This window comes from Felis catus, chromosome C2, assembly GCF_018350175.1.
Source record: "Felis catus isolate Fca126 chromosome C2, F.catus_Fca126_mat1.0, whole genome shotgun sequence".
In the NCBI taxonomy this organism is placed as follows: domain Eukaryota; kingdom Metazoa; phylum Chordata; class Mammalia; order Carnivora; family Felidae; genus Felis; species Felis catus.
Window position 1 is genome coordinate 11,385,562 of NC_058376.1, and position 17,363 is coordinate 11,402,924.

Below are 17,363 nucleotides of genomic sequence, written 5' to 3' on the forward strand. Positions count from 1 at the left end.
AGGCTTGCCAACTGTGGGGCCGTGGGCAAGTCACACGGGCTCCTTGCCACCACTCTGTAATGGCAGCAGCAGGATCTGCCCCGCCCAGAAGGAAGCTCTTCTCAGAAGCAGACGAGATGAGGCGTGGGGAAGCAATGGGGAGCAGCACCGAGCTCTTCCATCGGAGATGGAAGTTGCATTAATCGATACGTGCCAAGGCTGTGGGGAGAATTTTGTTGAGGGAGGAGGGTGTAGACGATTGGTTCTCCTGGTCTCAAGGGCTGGACTTGAGCCCCAGTGGAGAGAAAGCTGTAAGCGTTTCTATTTTTGAACAGATGGCGTGGAGCTGGAGAGAATGAGTAGGACACAGGTGACAATGGGTGCCTTAATCCATCTGGGCTAGCGTGACAAAATACCAGACTGGGTGGCTCATCAACAACAGACCAACAGAAGCTTTTTTCTCACAGTTATGGAGGATGGAGGCCAAGATCAGGGTGTGAGCATGGTCAGGCGAGGGCTCTCTGGTGGGTTGCAGACTTCTCAGTGGAAAGGGCAAGGGAGCTCACGGGGGTCTCTCGTGTAAGGGCACTAATCCCATTCATGAAGGCCCCATCCTCGTGACCTAATCACCTGGCTAAGGCCCCACCTCCCAATGCCGTCAAATTGGCCAATAGCATTTGAACATATGAATGTGGGGGCAGCACAAACATTCAGACTGTGGTGACGGGTGATACAGATCTGGTGAGGAAACCATGTCACCCAAGGGCTGTGCAGCTTGGGTGCACCCTGGGCTCAGAGACCCTTCTAGTTAACAGCCCTTTGCACATAATCGTCACCTACAATTCGAAACCTTCTAATTCTCCCTCAGGTTTTAGCTAAGGCCTTTCTCAGATGCCACATCCTTCATGAAGTTTTTCTGGGTCCCCCAAAAGTGAACCCCATGAGCACCTTCACCCCCCTATGTCTGGCCCCACCTCCTCAGAGAGCCAAGCACAGCGTCTTCTGACGACCCAACTTCTGATTCCAACTAATAGCATGATATTTGCACAAGTTACTTCTTATTGGATATAGGGATAAGAGCTCTTGCCAGACCTGCCTCTCAAGGTTGTTAGTTGTGAGGCTTTGAACGGATAATAAGCATAGCAAAGCTCTGCCAGCTACGATGCCTTGGACGATTGTCAAGTTTGGTTATGACCAGGCTATACATTTCTTGAGGACCCAGGGACACACGGGTTTTTGCTTGTCTTTGCATTGCTCATAATGATGAGCATCTAACCTGCTCAAAATCCTAGGCATTTTGTTTGGTCCCCAAGGCATGTAAGTCCAAAAGCCCTAAGTCTTGATTCTAGAGTCCAAAGCCCCAGAGAGCAGTGAGCCCTACTCAGCAGGTAAGCACCCATAAGCCTGCTGTTCCAGGCGGATTGGTGTCCCCCCAACTTCACGTGCTGGAGTTTCTAACCCCCAGGACCTCAGAATGTGGCCTTGTTTGGAAATAGGGTCATTGCGGATGTAGTTGGTTAGGATGAAGTCACCCTCGGGTAGGGCGGGCCCTAATCCAATATGACTTGTGTCCTCATAAAAAGGGGAAGTTTGGACACAGACATGCACACTGGGAGCAAGGCATGTGACGACGAGGACAGAGACTGGGGTGCTGCGTCTACAAGCCAAGGGACTCCAAGGATGGCCGGCAAACCACCAGAAGCCAGAGGAGAGGCCGGGGACAGGCGCTCCCTCACAGCCTCAGAAGGAACCTACCTGCTGACGCCCTGACCTCAGATCTCTGGCCCCTGGAGCTGAGACGAACAACTTCTGTTGTTTTAGCCACTCAGTTTGTTACAGAGCCCTAGCAAACTGATGCAGCTTGTAAATCCTGCTCCAGGGCTCACCGTGTTTGCCAGAAATGTAACTGGTGACTGCGTGAGGGGAACCCTGGGAAACACACATCCAGTCTGTTCTTCCAGGAATGTGAGCTCTTCTGAAGAACTCCCTGCACAACCCCACAGGGTATGTGGGGTGTGTGTGTGACAGTGTGTGTGTGTGTGTGTGTGTGTGTGTGTGGTTTGTGTATGGGATGTGTGCATGTGTGTGACATGCGGAGAGGGCATGCTGTGTGTGTCAGGGGCAGGATCGGGAGCAGCGGAGGGGGCTTGTGGCCCCGGGCCAACGCAGAGACCAGAAGTTTCCCTTCAAGTCACTTGGCCCTACCTGCCCTGCCCCCAGGGCCCATCAAGGCAGACTCCTTTTATTTGCCTTCCCTTTGGCCTAGAGCAGAGAACTAAGGAGAGAGAAGGAAAAAAATGTCAGTCCTTCCGAAGTTCCCCTCCATTCCCTTTGCCTCTCCCTCCTGCCCCTAAACCCCAATGCCGAATGTCAACCTTGAGGTTGAGGTGAGCTGACATTTCCTTTAGCAAGCAGTTCAGTTCTGCACCACGCAGCAAAAAACAGGCATCTATCGTTTTCGTTGGCTGAGAACAAAAGCTGGCGAGACTAGACCACACGCACAAAAAGTAAAAACCAAGTATTACACTGACTCTTCCTCTATTTATGCCGCTTCCCTTCCCCAGATTAATTTCTTTAAATAAAAAATACTGTGTGGAGTCCCTGCCGAGCCCAGAACAGGGCCTCGGAGATGGAAACAGAATTGACACAAAAATGACGTGCACACCTTTGGGGGATCCGAGTGGCACTAGCAATGTGTCCTTTGCCTTCGGAATCTTGAGCTCAGCACAGACCCTAGCGGTGACGCAAAGGCCAAAAGCCAGGCCTGGGGGTTGCTTCCCGAGCAGACAGCCACGCTCGCACCAGAACTTCTAGGCAAAGGCCCGCAAACATTATGCGGCCTCACGTGCCAAGTGGTATCGTTCATGCACCTGCATATTTTGGGCCTTCCCTCGGCCCATGGGGACTATTTGCATGGAATGACCCGGTGCCGCTGGGCCAGGGACAACTTTGTTTTTGAAAACATCATTTCCTGAAATAGCTCATGAAGAACGACAAACCCAAAGCAGAATGCATCCGGGCACCAGAAACACGCTCCCGCCACATTCCCCAGTCCCAGATGATGCTTGTCATGCGTCACTGTCTCCTCAGCCTCCCCCTGAGGCAGGCCCCCAGCCCCAAAGGTGCTGTGGGCCAGGCCTCCACTTCCAGAATGGATGGTGTTCTCAAAGGACATCCCACCAGGAAGGGCAGGGGGCTGTTTTGTCTCCAAGGCAACTGTGATGGGGGCGGGGGTGCCCCACTCTTCCCCGGGGAGAAAAACGCTGCCATGTTAAGGAGGCATCCAGGTACAAATTCTCACCAACTTCCTCATAACTACATCTAGAAGTGCAGTTCAACTGGGCAAGAGGAGAGGAAATGCTGCTGAGGGCCCAAGGTCAACCAGCAGACTGAGGGATCCTTTGACTTCACATTCTCCCCAGAACTCTAGAACACTGAGAATAAATGATATATTTACTTAGATAATTCGATCCAGTTGTTTGCATATAAATGAGTTACTGCGGGTAACATGTAAGTTATGAACTCACGGCCGATTGTCTGACTATAAACTGGGATGCCTCTTCTTTTCTAAGGTACGGTGGAACGTTCCTTAAAAACCAAAGAGCTATGGGGCACCTGGGTTGCTCACTGGGTTAAGCATCCGACTCTCGATTTTGGCTCAGGTCATGATCTCGCAGTTCATGAGTTCAAACCCCGCCTCCGGCTCCGCACTGACCAGTGTGCAGCCTGCTTGGGATTCTCTGTCTGCCTCTCTCTCTGTCCCTCCCCTGCTCGTGCTCTCTCTCTCTCTCAAAATAAATGAATAAGCTTAAAAAATTTTTGTTTTAAAACAAAAACAAAAACCAAAGAGCTGTAAGAGCGCACCGTGCACAGCTAGAGCAGGGTGGCAGGGGGGTTGGGGTGGGGGACAGGGAGGAGGGTGTCCAGGACAAGAGAAAATCCAACCCAGAGGGACCAGCAGGCCCATCACAGCAGAGTACAGAATCGCCAGAAGATGTGCGTGGGAGCAAACAGAGCCCCAACTGACTCCTCAACTTGACTTCTCAGCCAGCAGAGCCAGGCAGGAGGCAGTGGAAAAGGACACCTGATTCAGGTCAAAGTCCAGGAAACATGGGGACTGTCACCACTGTCATCCTCTGCTCCCGTGACTGCCCCAGAGGGTCTGGACAGCTGCACCCAGTGTCCTCACTGCCAGGGTCAGCCCTATGGTTCTGGAAGACCTTCCTGAATAAGTGGCCGTGAGTGACCCACCGGAGCGATCCACTCTGAGGGAATCAGAGTGGGTGGGCTGCTGCCTGCTCCCAGGGTCTCTGGCCACAGCAAAAATGACAGAGAGCAAGCAGCCGCTGGCCCAGGCCACCCCAGACCCAACCCAGGAGGGGTTATTGCATCTAATAAACCAAGTGCAACAACATTGTTCGGGAGAAAGCGAAAGCCTCACACACTGCTGCTGGGGCTGCAAACAGGTGCAGCGGCTGTGGAAAATGGTTTGGCAGTTCATCAAGTTCGACCCAGAGTTGAACCCGGCAATTCCACCACGGGGTTTATACCCAAAAGAAACGAAAGCAGGTGTTTGAACAAAAATTTATACGGGATTGTTCACGGAAGCACCGTTCACAACAGCCAAAAGGTGGAAAGAACCCACAGGTCTATCAACAAGTGAATAGATAAATACAATGTGGCGTATCCACACAATGGAATATTGTTTGGCCATAAAGAGGAGGGAAGGACTGATAGGCGATATGATATGAGCGAACCTTGAAATCATTAGGCAAAGTGGAAGAAGCCACATGGGGTAGGATTCCATTTATGTGTAATGTTCAGAACCCACAAATCCATAGAGACAGAAAGATCTGTGGTGGCCCGAGGCTGTGGGTGATAGCAGTGGTGAGCGACTGCTGCTTGATGGGTGTCGCACTTCTGTTAGGGGTGATAACAAATTCTGAAAAATTAAGTCCACGTTCAGCCTGTACTTCATGCCCCTGAATTATCCACTTTGAAATGCTCACAGCAATGAAGTTCATGTTGCGTGTATTTCACCACAACCGGGAACAGAAAAAAAAAGAGAGAGAGACACGAAGAAAAGTTATCCAGCCACTTTCCAAATTCACAAAATTTGATCCACAAGAGATTAAATGGCACGTTTCGAGCGGTGAGTCATGATGTGATGTCAGACTTGCCTCGCCGGGAAACAGCATCACGTTTTCAGGCTCCACTCTGGAGAGACCAGTGCCAAAGCAGGACAGCGCCCAGGAGCTCCCACCGACTCACAATCCAGTAAAATCCCTTAGCTTGCCAGGTACAAGTCCCCGGGGGTTCTCTGCGTCTGCACGCGTGCACCCTGTAAGAGATGGGACCATGACCCTTCCCTCCTATGGGAGAAGAAACTGACTCAGAGGGACAAGGGGCGCTGACTTGTCAAAGGTCGCACAGCCTCCTGACGTGGCATGTCAGTCCCCGTGCCTCCAAATCCCGGGCAGAGAACCTCTGCCCAAGCTCACAGCCCAGTTGCCTGAGCTCAGTGGTGACGTCAGAGGAACTGGTGTTTCTCTATCTCCAAATCTGCCCATGGGGCGGGAGCCGGCACGCCCACAGGCAGTGGGGGAGTGCTAGGAAAGAAAGTACAGCTCAGGGTCTTAAAACCAATACTGGGGATTTTTTTCTTTTTTCTTTCCCTAAGCATAGTCACTTGGATGTGTCCTCTCAAAAAAAACCTCGGGGCACCTGGGTGGCTCAGTTGCTTAAGTGTCCAACGCAGAGCCCGCTTCAGATCATATGTCTGGCTCTCTCTCTCTGCCCCTCCCCCACTCGCTCTCGCTGTCTCTCTCAAAAATACATAGTTTTAAAAAATTATAAAAACAAAACCAAAAACAACTCAAGGGCCTAAGCGCTCTTAGATTGAACCAGGTGATATCTGCGTGTGCCAGTGTGTGGACAGAATTTTGTCTCCCCTAAAAACACATTCGAGTCCTAACCCCTGAAGCCGTGAGTGTGACAGGTGATTTGGAAACAGGGTCTGTGCAAATGCCATCAAGTTAAAAATGGGGTCATACTGGATTAGGGTGGGCCCTCGTCCAGTGACTGGTGTCCTTAGAAGAGGAGGGAAATTTAGACACAGGAAGAAGGCATGGGCAGACAGAGGCCGAGGCTAGAGTGATGCAGGTAACAAGCAGTAGGACGCCAAAGACTGCAGCCAGCCCCATCGGAAACTGGGAAGAAGCAGAAAAGGATCCTTCCCTAGAGCCTTTGTCTGGACCATGGCCCTGCTGACTTTCGACTTACATCCTCCAGAACAATGAGAGAATAAATAGCCATTGTTTGACCCCCAGTCGGTAGTCATTTGTTATAGCAGCCCCAGGAAATTAACACGGTAAGGAAAATATGATTGAACGTCCGTTGGTTTACACGGCTCCATCTAATGGATGTGCCTGCTATGGGTCCCCCTGACTTCACCATCCACAAGGTGCTAAGCTGGCCTGGGGACGGGAGGCAAGCCGGTCTGCTGGGTCCCTGCACCTGGTTGCTCACGGAGCGGGCACCATCTTCGACAGGCCCTGCCCAGGCCTCAATCCTGGCACCTCTTCTCTCTCTTTCCTCCCTTCCTCACTGCTTAGGACAGGAAAGCAGCCATAGACAATATGTAAAAGAATGAGCATAGCTGGGTTCTTGTAAAACCTTATTTGTGGACACTGAAATTTGAATTTTCATATCATTTGCATTCGTTTTCATGCATTTGCATATCACAAAACATTATTTTTTAAGTGTTTATTTATCTATTTTGAGAGGGGGGGCAGGGACAGAGAAAGAGAGAGGGAGAGAGAGAATCCCAAGCACAATCCACACTGTCAGTGCAGAGCCCGACACGGGGCTTGAACTCACGAACCGTGAGATCATGACCTGAGCTGAAATCAGGAGTTGGATGTTTAACCGACTGAGCCACTCAGGAGCTCCCAAAACATTCTTTAAAATAAATTTTCCACGGGCGTCTGGGTGGCTCAGTCCGTTAAGTGTCTGACTTCGGCTCGGTCAGGTCATGATCTCACCGTTTGCGGGTTCGAGCCCCACATGGGGCTCTGCGCCGACAGCTGGGAGCCTGGAGCCTGCTTCGGATTCTGTGTCTCCCTCTCTCTCTGCCCCTTCCCCGCTCATGCTCTGTCTCTATCTTTCTCTCAAAAATAAATAAACATAGAAGAAATTCCAACATTCAAAAATATGAAAAACTATTCTTTTTCTGCCCCAAAATGAAAACTAGGTACAAAACCAAGCAGAAGGCTAGATTTGGCCCAGGGGCCGTAGTTTGCTACCCTGTCCCTCGGCAACCTCATTGGGTCCCCACGGCTGAACGCACCGAGTACACAAAAGGACCCATGAATCCCCATCTCCAGCCTAGCCTTCTCTCCCTCTGAACTTCAGATACCTCAACCTACGTCCACTTGAATCTCTAACGTGTAGCTTTACAAATGTGACATACTTTGAATACAAGTTTTGATTTCCCTTCCCTAGGTGAAACCAACCCCCTTCCACTGGTCCCCATCTCAGTTAATGGAGTCACCGTTATCAGGCCAAAACTCTGGAGTCATCCTAGACTCCTCTCTTTCTCTCAAACTTCACATCCAATCCATTTTCAAAACCTGTCAACTCTACCTTCAAAATACAGCCAGACCTGACAACTCCCTACCTCCTCTGCTCTCACTCTCATCCAAGTGACCAGCCCCCTCCCAATGCATCTCGGGGTCTCTCACCATCTATTGTCCACAAGGGCGACCAATGGGACCTTTCCGAGACCCCACCCCCACCCCCAATCCTCTGAATGCTCCCTCCCGTTCTTAGAATAAAATCCAACACCTGCAAATCGAAGCCACATGAGAAACCACCTCACACCCAAAACTCGGGATGGCTACTACCACACAAATCAGGAAATGACAAGGGCTGGAGAGCATGTGAGGTCATTGGAACCCTGGCGCATGGCTGGCGGGGAATGCAAACTGTCGCAGCAACGATGGAAAGCAGTACGGTGGTTTCTCAAAAAAAAATTTTTTAGCAACTCTACTTCTGGGTACATACCCAAAAGACTTAAAGCAGGATCTCAAAGAGATATTTGCACGCCATGTTCGTAGGAGTGTTTTTCATTCTAGCCGAGAGATGGAAGTAACGATCTAAGTGTCCCTCGACAGATAAAGGGATAAGCGAAATGTGGCGAACACATACGGTGAAACGTTACTCAGCCTCAGGAAGGAAGGAAATTTGGAAACATGCTACAACATAGATGGATCTTGAGGACATTATGCTAAGGGAGGGGGGGCGGGGAAAGCCAGACACCGAAGGAAAATACAGAATGATTTCACATATCTGAGGTACGTGACTCTAGAGGGGTCAAATCCGTGGAGACAGAAAGTAGAATGCTGGTCCCCAGGGGCTGGGGTTGGGGGAGGTGGGTAGGGAGGTGCTGTTTCATGGGGACAGAGTTCTACTTTTGTAAGATAAAAAGAGTTATGGAGATTGGTTGCACAACAATGTGAATGTCCTACTGAACTGGGGCCCGTGGGTGGCTCAATCGGTTAAGCATTTGACTTCGGCTCAGGTCATGATCTTGTGCTTCATGGGTTCAAGCCCCGCACGGGGCTCTGTGCCGACAGCTCAGAGCCTGGAGGCTGCTTCGGATTCTGTGTCTCCTTTACTCTCTGCCCCTCCCCTTCTCAGGCTCTGTTTCTTTCTGTCTCTCAAAAATAAATACACATTAAAAAAATTTTTTTAACGGTTAAGATGGTAAGTTTTATGTTATTCGTGTTTCAGATCCAACCTCTCCCGCCTTCTCTGCTCACCAACTTGACCTGGCCCAACCCCACCTCTGACCTCATTCCCTACCGCCCTGCCCCCCTCCTCCCTCCGCTCTAATGCTTCCGGCCTTCCAGCTGACACGGGTCCTTCTACCTGGAATGTTCTTCCTCCAGATGTGCTCAGGGCTTACCCACCAACTGCCACAGACCTCTGCGGAGGGAGACCTCCCCTCACTACCCTTTCTAAAATAGCAACCTCTTGCATTTTATTTTTCTTTGTGGCTCTTCCCACACGTGGCGTTCTATTACAAGTGCTATTGTTTGCTTGTCTATTGTTTCTCTCCCCTTTGTGAAGGCAGGGACTTTTCCAGCTTGGCTCACCACTCTATCTCCAACTCTTGGCACATAGTAGGTGCCCAGTAAATACGGTGTCTGTGGAATGACTTGAAAGAACGAATGGGAGCCTTGCAATGCACCAGAAGATGAGAGCAGGGTCCCCAGGAGCCTTGAGTCACCTACTTTCTGCCCAATACATCCCATTTCCTCCCGGACGATGGGATCCCTTCAGATGCCTCAAAGACTGAGATGGCAAATAATGGAATCCTATATGCAAGATCCTGTGAGTTCTTAGCGGAAATAATTACGAAATACGAAGCAACCGGCATGCAGCAACGCCAGATGTTCGCAGAGTAAAGATCTTTGTCCTGGTAGATACAAAAATGGAAACACAGGGGCGCCTGGGTGGCTCAGTCCGTTGTGTCCGACTTCGGCTCAGGTCATGATCTGGCAGCTTGTGAGTTTCGGTCCCGCAGCGGGGGAGCCTGCTTCAGATGCTGTGTTTCCCTCTCTCTGCCCCACCCCTGCTCGTGTTCTGTCTCTCTCTGCCTCTCAAAAATAAATAAATGGTAAAAAAAAAAAAAAAAAAAAAAAAAGAAAAGAAAAGAAAAGAAAGAAAAAGAAAAGAAAAGAGAAAAGAAAAGAAACACAAGCTCTTCTTCCATTTTCTCCAACCATGAGTGAGGCTGCTGGTCTGGGGTCAGGACACCTGGACTCTAGCACCAGTCCACCAATTGCCTGCTGTGTGACCTCAGGCAAACCACTTTCCCTCTCTGGGCCTCAGATATTTTTTTCTGGTCCTATAAAAGGACCAGGTTGGTGTCCCACAGGTCCCTTCCTACTTGAGCATTCTAGCAAATTTGAATAGTTGTAGTTCATCCTGTCTTCAAGATTTTTGAGATTTTAAGTCCACGTCAAGCTGTTAATTAATCAGATTCCTTTTTAATTCTTTCATCAGTTGGTAATGAAATAACGGTGAAAAAAAAAAAATAGCCCATTCTACCCAGGAGTAAAACCACAATGATTCATGACTTGCTAAACCCAAATTTAACAGGGGAGGGGAGGGAATACAGAAGACTAAGGAAATTTACTGGTTCTTGGAATACGGAACTTCAACTCAAAACTGCATTATTCACAGCAACATCATGACAAGAGGCTGTGTTTCTCACAAGGGCGTAAGATGTAATCCCTCAGGCATTCAGATGATATTAGAATGATGGAGTCCCATCCTGTCAATGAAGTGGATAATCTCCATCTTCAGGAAGGCCGAGCCCGGGTCTCAAGGGAAGGGCACAGAGAATGAAACTTTTCTGGGAGCAGTTCCCGGGCTTGGGACATAAAGTGCCCAGGGTTGGGAAGGGTGCTGTGGGTGACTCGGAGCCCTTCCCCACAAGCTGACTCAGGAGCCACTGAAGTGAAGCAGGAAGCAGAGAAGGCAGGCCTGGGCACCCCATGCTCGGGGGTTGGCACGAGGGCTGTGGTGAAGGAGGGTGCTGTAGGAAAGTTACCAAGTGAAACCTGGGGACTCGAGAGAATTCATGTGCTTTCCTGAAAAAGAGCCTAAAGGCACGTAGGCCAAAAATAGGTGAGTGTGTGTGTGTGTGTGTGTGTGTGTGTGTGTACCAGGTTCCTGGTGATTTAGAAAGACAAGCTGTGGCTCTCCCCCGTCCTTGTATGTCTGAGTACATCTGGCAGAGAACGACGTAAGCCCCCACAAGCTAATTTGCGTGGACCAAGCAGCTCAGGTGAGTGCCTGAAACAAAGAGAGAGTTAGGCCAACAAGCTTGGCCACCCCCTCCAAAAAATAAATCACTCCTATCATCAAAGGTGTTTTATATTATAAAATATACACATATTTACGTGTATATAAAATAGAAAACTTTATATTTACAGTCTACTCTGCTCCTTGTGACCAGACTTTATCCCAATGGGATAAAGCCACCCGAACTACAAGTGAAAATAAAAGGAATTGTTTTCATCCCAAATATAAAACACTGGTCGAAGCAGCTTAGGGGCCCATCGCCGCCACCACCACTGAGATGACCTCAGTTTTCTGAGAGCCTCAGAGGATCCAGAATCATTCTGGCCTTCTGAGGACTCCTTAGTGTTTTGGCACAACGAACACACAAATGAGATGATTTCACACAGCTCTGTAGATGACAGAGGCCGTTCCTTGAGTGTGACTAAAGGCAATCAGGACAGGAGAGGAAGACCCGAGTGGATCACTGTGGAAAGGCCATGTTCATGAACCCATGTGGTGTGCTCTCTGGGCATGCCCAGAGATAACTAGAGCTGGCACTATTTAGATACAACCAGACATACAAGAAAACATGATATCATGAGTGTGAGCCAAGAAACAAAAGAAATACCCACAAAGATTTTAGATATTTGAATTACTAGATACAGACCAAAACAATTCTGGCTACGATATTCAAAGAAATAATCAGAAAGCTTGAAAATTTCTGCAAGGAAATTGATATTAAAAAGAGCTCAGAAGCACGTCTAGATGTGAAAAATGCATTAGTTAAAATTAAAGACCCAGTGGGTAGTTTGACCGCGCGTTAGACGTAGCTGAGGAGAGTTTGTATGCTGAAACTAAAGCAGAAGAAGTTATCAAGGTTTTAGTATGGGGAGACAAAAAGATTAAAAAGACAGAAGAGAGGGTCATAGAATATACGGTGAACAAACCTAACATACATTTAATTGAAGTATCAGAAGGCATAAAAAAACAGAAAGTCACAGAAAAAATATTGAATATATAACGATGTATAATTTTCCAGAACTGATGAGAGACACTCAAGAATCCATAGAATCGAGAAGACCAATTAATCCCAACCAAGCAAGACAATGAAAAAGAAATCCTTATTTTCAGAAAAGAGGAAGGAAGGAAGGAAAGAAGGAGGGAAGGAAGGAAGGAAAGCAGAGAGGGAGGGAGGGAAGGAAGGAAGAGAAAGAAAGAAAAAAAGAAAGAAAGAAAGAAAGAAAGAAAGAAAGAAAGAAAGAAAGAAGAAAGAAAGAAAGAAAGAAAGAGAAAGAAAGAAAAGAAAGAAAGGAAGGAAGAAAACAAAAGAGGGAGGAAGGGAGCTAGGAAAAGAGGGAGGGAAGCGGGGAGGGAGGGAAGGAGGGAAAGAAAGTCTGAGAAATAAAGAAAGTGCTTTTGAAGAAGCTGTAGACTCAGTCAACTGACTTCTCCAAAGCCACAATGGAAGCCAGACATTTGTGTAATGCTCAATCTGCCGAAAGAAAACCATAGATCCTCTATCCATGGACAATGTCCTTCAAAAATGACAGTGAAGTATGGATATTTGGGGACATGAAAACAAACAAAAAGCAAGAGCATTCACCACCGGCAGATCGGTATCAACAAGCAAAAGTAGAATAACCCCAGACGGAAGAGGTGCAAGAAGGAATGAGAATTGAAGAAAGATGAATATCTTCACGTGAAAAGTGTCTGGATTTTCATCACGTCAGAAGCGAATTTGGATCCACCTAAGTTCAGGCTCCCTCACACATGAACAATGGACTTGGAGGAGCCTTGGGCAGATCTCAAGGAGATCATGCAAGAAGCCATCCTCCAGGGCAGCCGGAGCTGAACCAGCGAGGTCCACGCGGTGACGGACCAGGAGAGGAGGAATATATTCTGGTAAAGTGCAGTGAAGGCAAACTGGGTTTCCAGATATGAGCGAAAAACCAAAAGTCACGGGGACATCTGCAGTTGCAGGTGCTGGTTTGCAACAAGGGTGATGCTCTCGTGACACCGTCCACTGTGCCCCAGGGTGGGAAACCTCGGGGATCTGTTTATTCAACATTGTTCCTAATCACCTAATCTCCCAGTAATCAGTGAAGAAAACTCCACCCAAAGCGGGGGAAAAAAAGTGTGTGCATTCATGAAAGTGGGAGATGACGAAGGCAGGGCACAGAGTGGCAGCTGCAGGAGGAGGGGAGCAGCTGCGTGTGTTTTGGAGAGAAACATAGATCGGTTACAAATGGATAGCACCCAGCGGGAACCCAGACCCCAGAGGAGGAAAAACTGCTGGGTGAAGGTGCCTTTGGCCCCCACCATGGAGCAGAAGCAGTAGCGGGATCCTGTGCACCTGAATGTGGACAGGAAACACACAGTGATGGACTGCACAGAGCGCCCAGCAGGAGAGAGATGCTTAGCAACCCATGTGGACCATCAACCACAGAATCTCCATGGATATCAGCAAGAATCGGATGCCCCCTCCCACATATCTTGGCACATCAAAGCCCCTGGAGCATGTATAACCCCAGGGGAAACATGGGAACCCTAAAACATGGAAAGGTGGGGATTCAAAATCGGAGTTAAGGGATGCCTGAGTGGCTCAATCGGTTGAGGGTCCAACTCTTGATCTCTGCTCAGGTCATGATCTCACGGTTTGTGGGATTGAGCCCAGCATCTGGCTCTGCACTGACAGCAAGGAGCCTGCATGGGAGTGTCTCTCTCCCTCTCTCTCTGCCCCTCACCTGCTCGCGTGGTCTCTCTCTCTAAATAAATCAGCATTAAAAAATGGGAATTAAATTCAGCTAAGGAGGAATAAAATAAGTTCCACTTGTTGCAGTGAATAAATAAACAACTGGAGGTGAGCTTTGCAAAGGGGTTGGAGATTATGCAAGAGTATGGACAGGCAAAAGCAGAAGAGGTCACCATCATCACTGTTCGCAGCATAGCTCGCACCTCTCACACTGGTGGGGCTTGGGAATCAAAGAAGGGGGTGGGGAGAGGACGAAGGCAGAGGGAGATGCCGTGCCCGACTCCAGTTCCTGGGACACAGATGGCAAGCTTGGAGAGAAAGCCAGCCGTGCCTGCCTCGCTCAATATTAAGCATCAAATAAACATTTACGGAATGACTGAATGGTAGGAACACAGCAAATATTTGTCGAATAAACCCACATATCATGTGTATTATATCTATACACAGGTTGTTAAAGCAACGTAACGTTATTGGACAGCAAAATAGGCAAATAGTGTTTAAATTTGTATTTAAACTCCCAATCCCACCATCCCATGAAATCAAAGCACTGAATTTTTCCGTGTTCTGTCCTGTCGTCATTCTGGATAAAGACGGAATCAGAACATCCAGCCATATTTGTTTTCCTGAAAAAGCTTTCTTTCTCTTGCAACAAGCACTTGCAGGGACAGCCATGAATCTCCTTTGGCAGGCCTCTCACGCTGATGTCCACTGATGTCCCCACGGTCGCCAGTGGAAGGTCGCCACGGTCTGGCTCACTCCATCAGCCCACGGCCTCCTGGCCCTGCGGGCCTGGGGGCACAGGCCGCCTATGGTGGAAGCTGCCTTGGCCTGAGCAGAAGAAGGACACACCCTTTTTTTTTTTTAAGCTTATTTATTTTGAGAGGGTGGGGAGAGGCGGAGAGACAGGAAAAAAGAGAGAATCCCAAGCAGACGCCAGATTCGGCACTGAGCCCGACGAGGGGCTCAATCTCACTACCGTGAGATCATGACCTGAACCCAAATCAAGAGTCAGATGCTTAACCAACCGCACCACCCAGGCGCCCCCAGAAGGACCCATTCTGGTCCTGACACTGGCACCACCATCCATCCGTCAGCAGTCCGGGCTTCTGGTCCCCTTCCGAGTGGATGATCTTGGAGATGCCTTTCAGCTTAAGTGTCTGATGATTCTGAGCTTCTTTGATCGAAGTGCTGATTGTCACGGGGGATTGATTCCGAACTCGTGTGTCAGCAGTGAAACCGACATGTGAAGAAGTCCTCTCTCTTCCCAGGTCAGGAAACCCGGACACTAGAAAGCTCTCCAGCCCAGCTGGTGAGCCAGGCGTTAGCTTCCAGTCCCCACCCCCGGGCCTTCCAAAGAAGAGGAGAAACTCCCGGGAGGAGACCAGAGGGCGAGAGATAGGCACAAGCCTATGCATTTCCTTCCGTCTGTTCAGTAGCACTGCCTCCACCAGTGGCCAGGTCTTCCATGGCTCCAGTTTTTTGCCGATGACCTCTGTCTCTGGGTCCTTTGTCCTGGCAGCCAGCAGGTGCTCACAGGGCCCGTCGTTACTAATCTCTGAGTTGTTTAATGGCCTCTATTTGGCTTTTCAGTTTCCCCCTCCCAACCCCCTGCCTTTTATTCCCTCTGTTTTAAAAACTTATAGGGACTCGGGTACCTGGGTGGTTCAGTCAGTTGAGCGTCTGACTCCAGCTCAGGCCATGATCACACAGTTCGAGGGTTCGAACCCCCTGTCGGGCTCTGTTCTGATAGCTCAGAGCCCGGAGCCTGCTTCCGATTCTGTGTCTCTACCCCTCCCCCACTCATGCTCTGTCTCTGTCTCTCTCTGTCTCAATAATAAATAAACATTAAGAAAAAAATTTTTTTAACTTACAGGGGCTCTATTTGCCCAAATGGGTATTGATGGGACACTGGAGAAGCCCAGAAACAACCATGCCTCCCCCTCACGCCCCCAACCCCTAACGAAGTCCCCTCTGGACAGGTGACTGTGTGTCAATGGAAGGCCTTACATAGGGTGATCAACTCATCGTAATTTGCCCAGGGCATCCCCAGTTTTAGAACTGGAAATCCCCAGCCCAGGAAACCACTCAGTCCTGAGCAAACTGGGGTGGCCGGTCACCAAATTACCTCAACCGGATGGTTCTGAGGAACAGAAAAAAACTGTCTTCAGAATGAATGAACTCATAAGAGAGGGTCAGAAGCTGGCAAGTTCCTGGTTCCTGGTGTCATGAACAGAGAGCCCTGGATGCAGGCTGGCCACCTGTGCTGTGCACCCGAGAAGTCACTCAAGCTCTCTGGGCCCCGTTCCTGCAGAGTAGAGAGTAAGTCCTCTTATGTTACATCTCAGTCACACACACGCCCTCCCCCCCCCCCCCCCCGAATTACTAGGCAACTCAGAGGGAAGTCTCAGAAAGCACCTGGAAAGGCAAGGAGAGGTAGACTGTGACGGTTGCTTCATATTACTCTTTAACAGTGACTGCAAGGGATCAGTCGTGCTCCTGTGGTGTGAATGCACAGGTGCATTCCTCATCTCACAGCTGGACCTTGAGGGCCTGCAGCATTTCTCGGGAGAGCCCTTCTCTGGCCTTGCCCTTCTCCTGGCTTCTTCTGCCAGGAGCCCACCTTCACCCCCGAGCACCAGTAGCTCTCTCCTAGAGGCCAGAGCGATGGGTGATGATGATTCCAGGGAAGTGACTGCACACACCGGCCCCCACCCCCTGCCCCAAGGATGCTGGGGGATAATCTCATTTTCCAGAATGATAAAACCTTGTGGGGAAAAGGGATTAAGTAAAGGTTAACGGCCCGCTGGGCACATAACCATACCGCCTTCTAGAAAACAAAAGATGTCTCTGTGTCTTCTCTTCCTGTGGAACATCACAATTGCCTGATGATCATCCAGCTCGAGCAAAAGGAAGATGATATTCGCAGCTCTGGCTGCAGCTTGGGCCCCAAATGCATTAAGACTCTTGGTCAGGGGGAGGGGCGGGGGCGCCTGGGTGGCTCAGTTGGTTAAGCATCTGGCTCAGGTCATGATCTTCGGTCTGTGGGTTTGAGCCCCGCGTCGGGCTCTGTGCTGACAGCTCAGAGCCTGGAGCCTGCTTCAGATCTGTGTCTCCTTCTCTCTCTGCCCCTCCCCTGTTCGCGCTCTGCTTCTCTCTCTCTCTTTCTCTCTCTCTCTCAAAAATAAATAAACGTTAAAAAAAAAAAAAAAAAAAGACTCTTGATGGGGGAGTTTGGCCTGCCACGTCCTAGCATTATGAGTGGGGTAACCAGACACTATCAGATCTTGAAGCAGTAAAATAATAAACTTCCCACTTGGGAGACACAAATCCATATCATGCTCCAAGGGAGGTCACAAAGCCTGGTCTTCCCTGGTTATGAGCGTCCGAGCCCCTTATTAAAGCACTTTCCGCTTTCCTCTGAGTCTGTCCTGAAGTGATCCTATGTCCAGGGCCACTGGCACCTACAGCCACAACCCTCAGTATGCCCCAGACCATGTCAGTTCTGGCTCTGTCATTCTTCATTGGGTCCATCGGGGGTAGAAACCTACCAATGGGAGGTCAACTCCTCCCTTTTCCAGACTCAGTGACATTTATTGGCTTCCACTCTGTGCACAATCACAAATATTACTTTTTCCAAGTATTGTGTCCTTAGCATAGGGATTACTATCTTTACTAAATAGATGGATATGGTAGGCGGAATAATGGCCCCCAAAGATGCCCATGCCCTAATCCCTGGAGCATGGCAAACCGACTTTGCAGATGTGATTAAAGATCTTGA

General features: G+C 49.4%; 1 long non-coding RNA gene across 1 annotated transcript in view; it reads right to left on the reverse strand.

Moving 5' to 3' along the window:
* Nucleotides 1-4,549: 4,549 nt before the first annotated feature.
* LOC111556350 overlaps nt 4,550-17,363 on the reverse strand; it is a 30,844-nt gene continuing 18,030 nt past the window's right edge. Inside the window, exon 2 of the long non-coding RNA XR_002735794.2 lies at nt 4,550-5,320. This is a non-coding gene — a long non-coding RNA (uncharacterized LOC111556350). The remainder of the gene's footprint in view (nt 5,321-17,363) is intronic.